The sequence below is a fragment of the Theropithecus gelada genome, chromosome 13 (genome assembly GCF_003255815.1).
Source record: "Theropithecus gelada isolate Dixy chromosome 13, Tgel_1.0, whole genome shotgun sequence".
NCBI classification, from domain to species: domain Eukaryota; kingdom Metazoa; phylum Chordata; class Mammalia; order Primates; family Cercopithecidae; genus Theropithecus; species Theropithecus gelada.
The window spans coordinates 41,134,436-41,148,206 of record NC_037681.1 but is presented as its reverse complement, the minus strand read 5'-3'; the positions used below and the strand labels follow the sequence as shown (position 1 = coordinate 41,148,206).

General features: G+C 38.5%; 1 protein-coding gene across 5 annotated transcripts in view; it reads left to right on the top strand.

Annotated features, from left to right (window-relative positions):
• The first annotated feature begins 5,550 nt into the window (after positions 1 to 5,550).
• LDAH (lipid droplet associated hydrolase) overlaps positions 5,551 to 13,771 on the top strand; it is a 152,065-nt gene continuing 143,844 nt past the window's right edge. For 4 of the 5 annotated variants that reach the window (XM_025354641.1, XM_025354640.1, XM_025354639.1 and 1 more), the window contains exon 1: positions 5,551 to 5,644. The gene's annotated coding sequence lies outside the window, so the exon portion shown is untranslated. The remainder of the gene's footprint in view (positions 5,645 to 13,771) is intronic. The other variant, XR_003115341.1, reaches the window with a different exon arrangement.

Genomic DNA, 13,771 nt, shown 5'->3' with positions numbered 1-13,771 from the left:
TCCTAGTTTCATGCAGCTCTCTTCTCAACATTACCTAAGACAGAATTTTTCCTCCCTGCACAGTATAAAGTAATGCACCACTGTGGCAGCACATCTCCAAAATGACCCCAGCCTTTCAGAATTCACATATCTACATAAATAGCATATAGAAGTGATAAGCGATTCATTTCACTGAGGGAATGATGCAGTATGCCAATTCTGAGATTAGATTATAAAAGACTATGGCTTTCATCTTGGGGGCGCTCTCTGTATTCTCTGTCTCTTCCTCTGATGGAAGAAAGCTGCCATATTTCAAACAGCACTGTGGAGAGGTCCTCATGGTGAAGAACTGTGGCATAGAGCCAGTGAGGAAGTGTGACCTGCCAACAACCAAATAATCTAGTCTTGCTTCTTCAGCCCCAGTCAAGGCTTGAGATGCTGTAACCCTGAGCAACTGGCTTAACAGGAACCTCATGAAAGACTTGGATAGAACCTCTCAGCTAGGCTGCTACTTGTGTCCTGACCCTTTGAAATTGTGTAAGGTAATAAATGTTTTATGTTTTAAGCTGATATATTTTGGTGCAATTGGATAAAGAGATAACTAATGCACTCCTTGCTCTATGTTTCTAACCCTGCCTTTTAATTCCCCTTGTACTGTCATTATATATTAATTTCTTTAGTTTGTTTATTGTGTCTGTGAGAACAATGACATTTCTCTTTGAGTTGCCTTTGTATTCCCAGCCTGGAAGAGTGTTTGGAATGTAACAGATAGTCAATAAAAAATGGATGAGTAATGAGAGTCTAAAATTTTTATCCAAGAGATGATAGCTTTTCATTTACTGTTTTTAAATCAGTGTACAGTGGTCTGACTTTATGGCCATTTGTGATTACAGTAGACATATTTGTGGAATGTCTGCCCCATTCACTATGATCCTCTTACTTACGGCAAAAAGTCAATATGACCGCAAGCACTTGCCATTGACCATTGGGTGATTGCTGGACACCAGATCTGCTATGTTGGTGACTGGATCATGAGGGATCTGCCATTATGAATGGATTAATCCATTCATGGACTAAGATTAATGGGCTAATAGATTAATGGGTTATCATAGGAGTGGGACTGGCGAGAAGGCTGTCACCAGATTCAGTCTCTTCACCTTCGTCTTCTCAGCCTCTGGAACTGTAAGAAATAAATTTGTTTTTATATTTATTTATTTATTTATTTATTTATGTATTTATTTTTGAGATGGAGTCTCGCTGTGTCACCCAGGCTGGAGTGCAGTGGCACCATCTCAGCTTACTGCAAGCTCCACCTCCTGGGCTCACGCCATTCTCCTGCCTCAGCCTCCCCAGTAGCTGGGACTACAGGTGCGACCCACCATGCCTCGCTAACTTTGTTTTTGTATTTTTAGTAGAGATGGGGTTTCACTGTGTTAGCCAGGATTGTCTCCATCTCCTGACCTCGCGATCCACCTACCTCGGCCTCCCAAAGAACTGGGATTACAAGCGTAAGCCAATATGCCTGGCCCAATAAATTTGTTTTTAAAATAAATTACCCAGTTTCAGGCCAGATACAGTAACTCACACCTAGGCAACATGGCAAGACCTCATCTCTAAATATATGCGTGTGTGTGTGTGTGTGTGTGTGTGTATACACACCACTGCAGACTGATATAAATATATAAAAATTAGCCAGGCATAATGGCATATGCCTATAGTCCGAGCTCTTCAGGAGGCTGAGGCAGGAAGGTAGCTTGAGCCCAGGAGTTCAAGGTTACAGTGAAAAATGAAAATGAAATGAAATAAAACGTATAAATTTCCCAGTTTTAGGTATTCTATTACAAGCAACAGAAAAGGGGCTAAGACAGAAAATTGGTACTGGGTCTGAATATTTGTCCCCCCCAAAACTCATTATTGTAGTCTGTTTGTGTTGCTATAAAGGAATACCTGAGGTTATGCAATTTATAAAGAAAATACGTTTGTTTGGCTCATACCTCTGTAGGCTGTACCAGAAGCATGGTGCTGGCATGCACATCTGGTGAGAACCTCAGACTGCTTCTACTTATGGTGGAAAATGAAGGAAAACTGGTATGTAGAGACCGCACCAGCAGTAGAAAGCAAGAGAGAGAAGGGAGGAGGTTCCAGGCTCTTTTTAACAGCCAGCTCTCATTGGAACTAACAGAGTAAGAACTCATTCACTCCTGGGAGCATGGCACCAAGCCATTACGAGGGATCCACATCCACAACCCACAACCCACAACCCAGACACTACCCACCAGGCCCCATCTCCAACACTGGGGACCACATTTGAATCTGAGACTTGGTGGGGGCCAAAGAAACCATATCCAAACCATAGCATTCATGTTGAAATTTATTTCTTCTTGTTTTAAATACTTGTTTTGTTTTTTATTTTTGTGGGTACATAGTAGGTGTATGTATTTACGAGGTCATGTCAAAATTTAATCCCCAATGGGGAATATTAAAAGATGGGACCTTTATGGTGTGATTAAATCATGAGGGCTCTGCCCTCATGGATAGATTAATTCATTCATAGATTAATGGATCAATAGGTTACTGAATTAGATTATTGGGTATCCCGTGAGGGGAACTGGTGGCTTTACAAGAAGAGAAAGAGAAACCTGAGCTAGCACACTCAGCCCCATGGACAAGTGAGGCCCTGTGCTGCCTCAAGACTCTTCAGAGAGTCTCCGCCTGCTTTCACCAGGTATAGCCCCTCGACCTGGGACTTCCTAGCCTCCATAACTGTAAGAAATATTTTTTTTCTTTATAAATTAGCCAGTTTCTGGTATTCTACTATAAGCAACAGAAAATGGACTAGGACAAGACCTGAGCTGAGCCAATCAGAAATTCTCCCCTGGGTATTAGGAATTAAAGTCAACAGACGGAGAAAAAAGAATCTCTGAGTGGCTGTCCCTCTGCATCAATCTGGACAAGCTGTGTTGCACTGTGTTAAGAAACAACAGCAACAACCTCCAGAGCCTTAAGCAACAAAGGTTTGTTTCTTATCACAATATGTGTTGCTGTGGTTTGGATATAGTTTGTCCCCAAGAAATCTCATGCTGAAATTTGATCCCCAATGTGGTGATGTTGAGAAGTGGGGCCTAGAGGGAGGTGTTTGGGTCATGGGGTGGATCCCTCATGAAGAGATCGTTGCTGTTCTCGCCAAAGTCAGTTCTTGTTCTGATACAGAGCAGAGACCCCTCTTAAGGTCTTGTGGGGCACCCTCCACCAAAAGATTAAAATAAAAAAAGCTTGACTTCCTTAAAGAAAATTCCAGACATCTAGCTAGTCCTAAAAAACAAAAACAAAAACAAAACAAAAAACTTAAAAGCAAGAAGATAATAATAGTTTAAAACAATAGCCAAAAAATTAATGTTATAGGATATTTTATTCCCTGTAAAAACTAAAGGTAACATCTTAACGTATGTCCTAAGTTGTTTTTCAGAAACCCAGATCCCCACTAAATGGACCCACTGGCACATAGGCCTCAAATAAGGGAGAACTGAAGACTAAACTCTGACTACTATTCTTTGTTCTAAATTTCTTCTTGATGAGCCTAAAGGAGGCCATGCCCATGAGCCCAAGTTAACATCCTTTTCTGCTGATGTCAAATTTTTAGACAGTTTCACCTTCTTAACAAATCACAAGTCAGAAAATCTTTAAATTTCAACTATCACCTGTAGGCTCCCCTACTTTGAGATGCCCTGCCAATGCATGGCAGGGAAGCCCCAAATTGGGGATTTGCCCAGTAGAGTTCTTGGCTTCGCCAAGAAAGAATTCAAGGGTGAGCTGGTGGTGTTAAATAGCAACTTTTATTGAAGTAGTAGTGTCCAGAAGCAGCAGAGATACTGCTCCTTGCAGAGCAGGGCCACCCCATAGGCAGTGTGTCCAGAGTAGCATCTCAAAGGCTGTTCTTGTGTCATATTTATAGTCACTTTTAATTACAGGCAAATTAAGGGGTGGATTATGCAGAAATTTCTAGGAAAAGGGTGGCAACCTCTGGGTTGTCAGGTTGTTGCCATGGAAAGGGGCATTAATATGGAAAGCAGCTTCCTCCCTGGCCCTGTTGTAGCTAGTCCTCAATTTGGTCTGGTGTCCAAGTCCTGCATCCTACTCACTGCATTTTTAGGTTAAGCCAATATATAACCTCCATATATTGATTTATGACTTTGCTTATAATCTCTGACACCCCTGCCTTTAAAAACCCTTACCTATAAACAATTGGGGAGTTCAAGTCTTAAGCACTACCTGACCAATTCTCCTTGCTTGGGACCCTACAATAAATGCCTCACTTTCTTTCACTATAATCCTGATGTCAGTGTTTGGTCTTGCTGCACAGGGCGATTGAACCCATTTGGTTTGATAACAGCTCTTGAGAGATTGGAAAAGAGAGTGTCCCTGAGAGAGTGGGTTGTTAAACAGTGTGCTTCCACCTCCTGTTTGGTCCCTTTTCACATGTATCAGCTTCCCCTTTGACCTTCTACCATGTTGTGACACTGCACAAAAAACTGTAATCAGAACTTGAGCAGATGCTCACTCCATGCCCCTTGAGCTTTCCAACGTGCAGAACCATGAGCTAAATAAACCTCTTTTTTAAATCCAAGCATACCTTGAAGATATTGGGGCTTCAGTTCCATACTACCACAACAAAGCAAACATCACAATAAAGCAGTTCACACAATGTTTTTGGTTTCCCAGTGCATATAAAAGTTATGCTTACATTGTACTGTAGATTATTGTGTACAACAGTATTATGTCTAAAAAAATGTACATACTAAGAAAAATAGCTCAGAGCTGTCTGAGTTATGTGAGGTATGCAAAATTTATTAGGCCCGGACAGACATGAATACTGGCTTCCATCACGCCTTCCCACGTCTAAGGGTAATTGTTAAAGGCATTTTGTTCTTTACCAGCCTCGCCCATTATCTTTATGTTCCTGGAATTTGTGATACACAGAAGAAAGCATAGCCAGTCAATAGCTTAAGTTTTTAAAATATAAATTCTTGGTAAACAAGTTAAGATCTGCCTCCTCTCTTTTCCTTAAAAACCTACTCTGACTGCTTGCTAATTGGAATGTATATTCAAGGCAACTTGAATCTAAGCTCCTGATTGGCCATTCTCAAGCACTGAGCCCAAATCAACTCCATACTTAATATTATTTTCTGAATTTTCTTAAAGTTGGCAACACCTTAATTAAAAAATACTTTATTGATCATGCTTATGAACATGATCAAATGAGAATCAACTTTCCTGTGTATGTGGGGAAGATATGCAACTAGTAATGTAGAAAGAGGGAAATGGGAAGAGGGAGAAAAGAGGGGCAGACATGGAACAAATGAGAGAGAAGGAAAGGGAAGCCATAAGTATATCAAGGATGACAGAAAATAAAAGGCGGATAAAATTCAAACGAAAAAGAAAGGAAAACCCCAACACCCTCCAAGAGGTCTCCCTGAATCTGGACCACCGGCTCCAAGCCCCAAACAGAAATCTCCCAGACAGCTTGTGCGCCGCGCGTCCGGCTGACATCGGCTTCCAGGATCAGCTCGCGGCGCGGTACTGTGACGTCACCTGAAGGGAGCACTTCCGGTCTTGTGCCGCCTTCCCAGGACCCTCAGGGAGAGCCGGCCGCCTTCCAGGCGGACAGGTGAGGTACAGCTTCACGAGCTCAGGGTGACTGCCCAAAGGAAGGACGGGTGGGCAGGCACGCGGGATCTGGCGCCTCTTCTGTGTGGTTCCTCGCAGAGCCCCTGTTGCCCTGGGCCAGATGGCCCGTAGCAGCGAAAATAATACTGTTCCGACAGCTCGCTAGTTAGGAGCCACTTGGCCTGGGTGTCCTTTGAGCTGCAGGCCGGGCAGTCGCTCACCCGAGCGCAGGAATGCAGCATTTGAACCCCTAAGTGCAGCCCACCTGTGAGGGAATCTTACGGCTCCCCCGTGGAGGAGTAGAGGCCAAAAGGTTGGGCAACCGGCCGGGAAGAAGTGGCTAGGAGGGGTCAAACTCTGGGCCATGAGTGTTCTTTGTCCCCAGCGTTTAGTGCTCACGCCGCCTTTTATTCACGGTGAAGACCTTTACCGTAAACTCTCACCCTGGGGTCTTAGTTTGGTTTTCTTCCCCACGCAAGACAGGATGCAGATTGGAGCACTTTATTCCTTGATTAATTAATTCGTGTCTTCTCTCGCAAGTAGTTACCGGGCAACTGCTTTGTGTCCTGTGTACCAAACACAAGACGTTGATAGTCCTGGCCGGGCGCGGTGGCTCTCACGCCTGTAATCCCAGCACTTTGGGACCCCGAGGCGGGCGGATCACGAGGTCAGGAGATGGAGACCATCCTGGCTAACACGGTGAAACCCCATCTCTACTAAAAAAAATAAAATAAAAAAAAAAATAAAAATAGCCTGGCGTGGTGGCGGGCGCCTGTAGTCCCAGCTTCTAGGGAGGCTGAGGCAGGAGAATGGCATGAACCCAGGAGGTGGAGCTTGCAGTGAGCCGAGATCGCTCCACTGCACTCTAGCCTGGGCGACAGAATGAGACTCTGTCTCAAAAAAAAAAAAAAAAAAAAGTTGATAGTCCTTTAGTTGAAAGAACAAATCTGTTTGGAGAAAGAGATACAACCAAAAGAAACCCAGAAGATTTAGAAGCATCTCCAGAATGTTTATTCTCAAAAGCTGTTTTTTAATTAAACTTCTTTATGAAACTATAAATAGGAGTGTCTCTGTTGTGTGTTTTCCCATTTTTCCACCTAAAGGTGAAAGGCTTGGAAACCTGCTAAGGCCCGTCTTTTCAGCATGTAGCATTCTAGGGCACAATCAAGGCAACACAATGGTGCCCATCTAAAATTTTGCATTTTAATATTTTGCTTTTTGATAACTTAATGCCTTCAGACTGGAGGACTTTTTCTTTGTTAAAATGTTGCTCTACTTTCAGCATTTTCTCCCTTGTAGTATTACCATGATATATTTAAGATTAAGCACTTAATTCTGAAGTCACTTTAAGTATACTTCAACCAAAGGGAAATTAGTATATTATTTCTAATGAGTGTATTTAATATAGGTAAGTAGTTTGTACACTTATGAAATTCTTGGCATTAATTGATGTCCAGAAGCTGAAAGCTGCTCTCTGGCACATTTAAAAAGTGTGTGTGTGTGATTACAAGAAAGTTTGATGTCATAGTTGCCACCTTAGACATAGCAAAGGAGTTGTGCAAAACAAATTGCCTTTTTCTAGTAAAGATGATTCAGCAAGTTCATCTTGAGTGTAATGTGTGCTTTAGTTTTTAATATGTCCTCAGCAGTAGTCATGGATTTTATCTTCATTTAAGCTTGATTTTCTGGCCCACTTGCACAGATTTAAGAAGATTCTCACTGGGGTTAGTGTGCAGTGATTCAGATAGCAAATATAGCAAAAGTAGGTGAAATGTACAAGTCATTAAAAAAAGAATTGTGAAATTGCTCATGTCGCAACCATATCAAGCAGGAGCAAAGACAACTACACAGAATCTTGGTATAACATACAGTCATTACCACTTGGACTTTCTCCTACAATATTTTGCAGTTTGTTTTTTGGATTCTTTAGTGTTATACAATATTTCAAAGTTATATGTGACTGGGAAATATTGGAATAGGTATCAGAGGACTGTAGAATTTATTTTGCCATTTAAATGCTTATGTCCTTGAACAAAAAATGTAAACATCTTTGACCTTTAATTTCTTGTTCTATTAATTGCCTGCTTTTTAGGTCTTCTTAAGGTCTGATGAGAAAGGAAGAGAATATAATTTGCAAATGAAAAGAAGTTAAAAAAAAAAAAGCAGTGGTTTTATTGCAAGGGGCTAGATGGTGATCAAGTCGGGATATAGAAAACAATTATTTGTTATTACATGTTATTCTGGAGAAAGATGAGATGGATACCCATAGTTACAGCAGACTGTAAAAAAAATTCTGTTTATGCATCATCTGTTTATATGTTGACTTTCACCTGTATGTTTGCAAGTTTATATAGGGCTATGTGCTAAGATTCCCAATTTTCCCCTTTCATACCACTTATACCAATTGCAATTAAATACATATATAATTATTAATAACTTTTTAAAAAACCTTTTCGTTTTGAGATAATTACATAGTCACAGGAAGTTGCAAAAAACTTTACGGGGAAGTCCCTGTGTACCCTTAAGACTGCCTCTCTCGATGGTAACATCTTGGATAACTGTGGCACAATGTTAAAACTGGGAAATTGGCATTGATGCAGTTCACAGAGTGTATTTCCATTTCACCAACTTTATAAGGACTAATTTGTGTGTGTACACCGGTCTATGTGTAGCTTCTTATAACTACCATAATCAAGATAAAGAATTATTCCATCACCACAAGGCCCCCTGATGCTGCCTCCTTATAGTCAAACTGTCTTGTCCCAGCTCTATCCCTAACCTGTGGCAACCACTGCTCTATCTCTATAATTTTGTTACTTCAAGGATATTGTGTAGATGGACTCATACCATATGTAACTTTTTGAGATCCATCCAAATTGTGTGTATCATGCATTCCTTTATTGCTGAGTAGTAGTCCATGGGATGGCTATGCTGCAGTTTGTTTAACCATTCATTCATTGAAGGACATTTGGGTCACGCTATTATAAATAGAGCTTCTATGAACTTTTGTGTGAAGGTTTTTGAGTGAACATACATTTTTCCCTTTCTGGGATAAATGCCCAAGAGTACAATTACTAAATCATATGGTAAGTGTATGTTTAGTGAATTAATACTTGTTTAGCTTGTTGATATGGTGAGTTACATTGATTTTAAAATGTTGAACATAACTGGTATAAATCTCACTTGGTTATAGTATATAATTGTATATTTCCATATTCTGTTTGCTAATATTTTGTTAAGGTATAAGTACAGAGGTATGAGAGGTTAAGGTGTAGGTATGAGAGATGTGTTGTAGTTTTTTGCTTGTTTGTTTTGTACTGCCTTTGCCAGGCTTTGGTAGAGAAATAGTATTCTACATGGTTTTTAGTGATAACCCTTGTTTCATTATTGCTGCTGTATTAGTAATTTGTGTAGTTTTATCTTTTTCAGTGGTGATTTGCTGATTACAGTGACCTTTTTCAAAGAACTAGCTCTTTATTTCATCTTTGTCTATTTTTAATGTCATTGATTTCTGCTCTTTTATTATTTTCTTCCTTCTCACTTTAGGATTATTTTGCTTCTCCTTGTCTAGTGCTGTGATTATTAGTTTAAGATCTTTCTTTGTTTCTAAAGTAAGCATTTATTGCTGTAATTTCCCTCTTGGCATTGCTTTAGTTGCATCTCACAGATTTTGCTGTCTTGTATTTTCATTTCCATCCAGTTCTATATATTTTAAATTTTTCCTTAGAAGTTTGCTTGACCCATGAAAATATTTGGGAGTGTGTCATTTAGTTTCCAAGTTTTTGGTGATTTACCCATTGTTTTTCTGTTGTTGATTTCTAGTTTTTTCCACAATGATCAGAAAACATAAGCTGTGTAATTTTTAATTTTTAAGTTTGTTTTATGACTGCGGGTATGGTGTATCTTGGTGGATGTTCCATGTATGCTTGAAAAGCATGTGTATTCTGCTATTGTTGGTTGCAGTGTTCGATACGTGTCAGTTATGTCCTGTTCATTCATGGTGTTCTGTTCTTCTGTGTCTTCTTGATTGTCTAATAGTTATTTTTGTTGCTGAAGATCCCAACTATAATTACAAATGTCTCGTTTTTCCTTTTAGCTCCGTTGGTTTGGCTTCATGTATTTTAAATATCCATTGTTTGGTGCATATACATTTAAGATGTTTTCTTGATGAATTAATTGTTGTATCTTTATACAATAATTTTCTTTGCTCTGACGTCTACTTTATCTGATGGTAGTGTAGCCATCACTACTTAAAAAAGGGTAGTTAGCATGGCATATCTTTTCCATACTTCTATTTTCAACCTACCAGTGTCATTATGTTTTAGTGAATTTCTTGTAGACACTATATGCTTGGGTCCTTTAAAAAAAGAAACTACTCTGCCAAACTCTGTCTTTTAGCTAGTATAGTTATATCATTTACACTTAAAGGTAATTGATATGGTAGGGCTTAAGCCAGCCATTTTGTTACTTGTTTTCTGTTTATTTCCTGTTTTTCATATTTGTTCCTCTTCTGTTTCTGTAGGTTTCTTGAATATTTTCAGAATTCTATTTGACGTGTTTATAGTATTTTTGAGTATCTGGCCAAGTTAACCTTTTTTATTGTGCTTTAGGTATAACAATAGATGTAACAACTTATCACAAGGGATACTTTTATTGCCTTTTGCCAGTTGAAGTGTAGAGACCTTACTTCCATTAAGGTCCTTTTTCTTTTTCCCTTTTTAAAATTTAATAGTTGTATTTTCTCTATACACCTTGAACACCACATCAAATGTTGTTATAACGTTTACTTCAACTATCAAATATTATTTAAGAAACTCATGAGATGAAGAATAGTTCATTTTATATTTACCATGACTATTACTCATTCCAGTGTTCTTCCTTTACTCAAATTAAATCTTATTGATACATCATTTCCTTTTTGTTTGAGGAACTTCTTTTAGGAGAACTTCCTAAAGATATGTCTGTTAATGACAAATTAGTTTCCATCATCTGAGAATGTTGTTCCCCTTTGTTCCAGAAGGGTGGTTTTGACCTATATGAAATTTGGCCTTGACAGTTCTTTTACTTTAATATTTGAAAAATGTGCCATTTCTTTCTGTCTTCCATGATTTCTGATGAGAAATCTGATGGCATTCAAATTATTGTTCCCCTTAAAGGTAATGTGCCATTTCTCTCTGGCTGCTTTGGAGATTTTTTATTTTTATTTTTTTGAGATGGAGTCGTGCTCTGTCACCCAGGCTGGAGTGCAGTGGCCGGATCTGAGCTCACTGCAAGCTCCGCCTCCCGTGTTTATGCCATTCTCCTGCCTCAGCCTCTGGAGTAGCTGGGACTACAGGCGCCCGCCACCTCACGTGGCTAGTTTTTTGTATTTTTTTTTAGTAGATACAGGGTTTCACCATGTTAGCCAGGATGGTCTCGATCTCCTGACCTTGTGATCCACCCGCCTCAGCCTCCCAAAGTGCTGGGATTACAGACTTGAGTCACCGTGCCCGGCCAGAAGATTTTTTTCTTTGTTTTTAGTTTTCTAAACTTTGACTTATGATGTATCTTGTATTTTTATTTTTTCCTACTTAAGGTTTTCTCAGCTTCTTGACTCTGTAGATTTATGTCTTTTGTCAAATTGAGAAGTTTTCAGCTATTATATCTTTGATTATTTTTTTCAGTGCCATACTTTCTTTTCTTCCTCTAAAACTCTGATTGGATGAATGTTAGGTCATTTGTTATTGTCCTACAAGTCCCTGATGCCCTTCTTGTTTCTTTGTCTGTTTTTCTCTGATCAGACTGAGTAAATTCTGTTGATCTGTTTTCAAGTTCACTGATCTTGTTCTCTGTCAATTCCACTCTACTATTGAGCCCATCCAGCAAGTTTTTAATTTTAATTAGTATTTTTTCAATTTTATAATTATTTTTGGTTCTTACTTTTAAAAACATTTCATCTTGCAAGGAGAGCTACTTTCAATATACATGGAATTTCTTGGAAAAACATAACAGTTTTAGGTTATTTGTATATATGAACTAATGTTACTCAAGATTTTAAACCTTCTCTGCAAAATTACCTCTGTAATTAGCAGATGAAGCATGAACGTATATAATTTTTTTCTCTCTGTCTCAGGTAATTCCTTGTTAAAGGCCCTAATAAAAGGGAAATGGGGAAGGAAATGGAGAAGAGAATTTAGGCCTTGGCAAATTGAAAATCGTCTGTAGTGTCTCGCTGACAGGTAAAGTAGGAATTTTGAAACTCTAGAGAAAAGGAACCAGGAATTAAGATGGAATGAAACATTTATATTTACTTCATTAAAACTTTTAAAGTTGTCATATAGTTTCAGATTTAAAAAGCTCTTTCTTCCAGCCTAGGCAACATGGTGAAACCCCTTCTCTACCAAAAATACAAAAAGTTAGCCAGGCATGGTGGTGTGTGCCTATAGTCTCAGCTACTTGTGGGGTGGAGGCCGGAGGATCGCTTGAGCCGAGAAGGTTGAGGCTGCAATGAGCCAAGATTGTGCCCCTGTATTCCAGCCTGGGTGACAAAGTGAGATCCTATCTCAAAAGAAATAATAAAAATAAATAAAAAACCAAAAAGTTATTTCTCCTTTCCTTCTTTTCCCTTGAAGAATACTGAAGATTTTACATAGTTGACAAATAAGGTAAATGTAAGAAAAAACAAAAATTAAGTAGAATGGGTAACTTTCAGTGGCCATACTTGAGATTTAGGTTATATTGACTGCTGAGGTTTATCAGTTTGATTCCTATCCCTACGATATAATTAAAAATAAACCATGGACCCCCCCCATTGTCAGGCTCACTGACAGTATAACATTGTGATTAAAAAGCTCTTTCTCAGTAAGTATGAAAAGTTAATGCATGAAAAAGAATATATGTTAATTTAGTGGGGGAAAAGATAGTTTCTGTATTACAGTGGTATTAGCACAAGTAGCTTTCCATCTGAAAGAAAATAGGATCCTTATATAGTGGATTAAAGGTTTAGAAGTAGAGATTAATAAAAATTAAACATCTGGGAAACAATATGTAAAATATGGAAGCCCAGAAAAGCATTAGCATCTGCATTATACAAAGTTTTCTTACAGGCTGATAAGAAAATGATAAATAACTCACTTGGAACCTAGGCAAATGATATGAAGAGACAATTTGTGGAAAAGATAGTCTAAAAAGCTAACAAACATGAAAAAATGCTTAAACATGCTTGTAGTCAGTAAAATGCAATTTAAAGAATGAGGTATTTTACATCCAAAGACTGTAAGACTTACAAACAGTGGTATCGCTTAGTGATGATAGGGTTGTAGAGGGAAAGATAACTTTCTACATCGCTAAAAGAATTACATTCTTTTTTTGAGAATAATCTGGCAACATCTATTAAAATTCAACCAGTAATTTCACACTTGGCAATCTGGCCTATAAAAACAAAAGCACTTGTAGATATGAATATATGTAAGAACATAGGTATTTAAGGGTACTTATTGCAGCGTTGTTCTGAAAAAACTGGGAACTAATTGAGTGCTTGGCAACAGGGAGACGGTCATATAAATTGTGGTATATCCACATTATGGAACCATTAAAAATGAATTACTTATATAAACTCTTTGACTTGGCAGGATATCCATATGTTATTAAGTATGAAAGCAAAATGCATAGAAGTGTATATAATATGCTACTATTTGTCAAACACTGGCAACTCATTCATGAAAAAATGCATAAATGCTTAACATATACTTGTGTATAATTTTAGAAGAATATGGAAGACTATACTAAGTAACATGGGTTTGGGAGAGATATGGATGGTAAGGAGGAGAGGTAGAATGGAGGCATGATGCAAAAGGTTAAAAAATTGTTTAGAAAAATCACAGCATGCATTGTATCTCATTTATCCATATAAGTGAAATTATATATATGCATATAAGAAAATTTTAAAAATAACATGAGCTCTGGATCTTTCAGACATTTATGGGTTCAAATTCTGACTCTGCCACTTTACAACTTACTAACTGTGTGACTTAGGCAAATTGCTTAATGTCTTTCAATCAATTTTCTCATATTTTCTTGGGGTGGGAGGATGAAATAATAGTACCCATCTCATAGGGTCGTCATCAGGATTAAATTTAGATGGCATCTG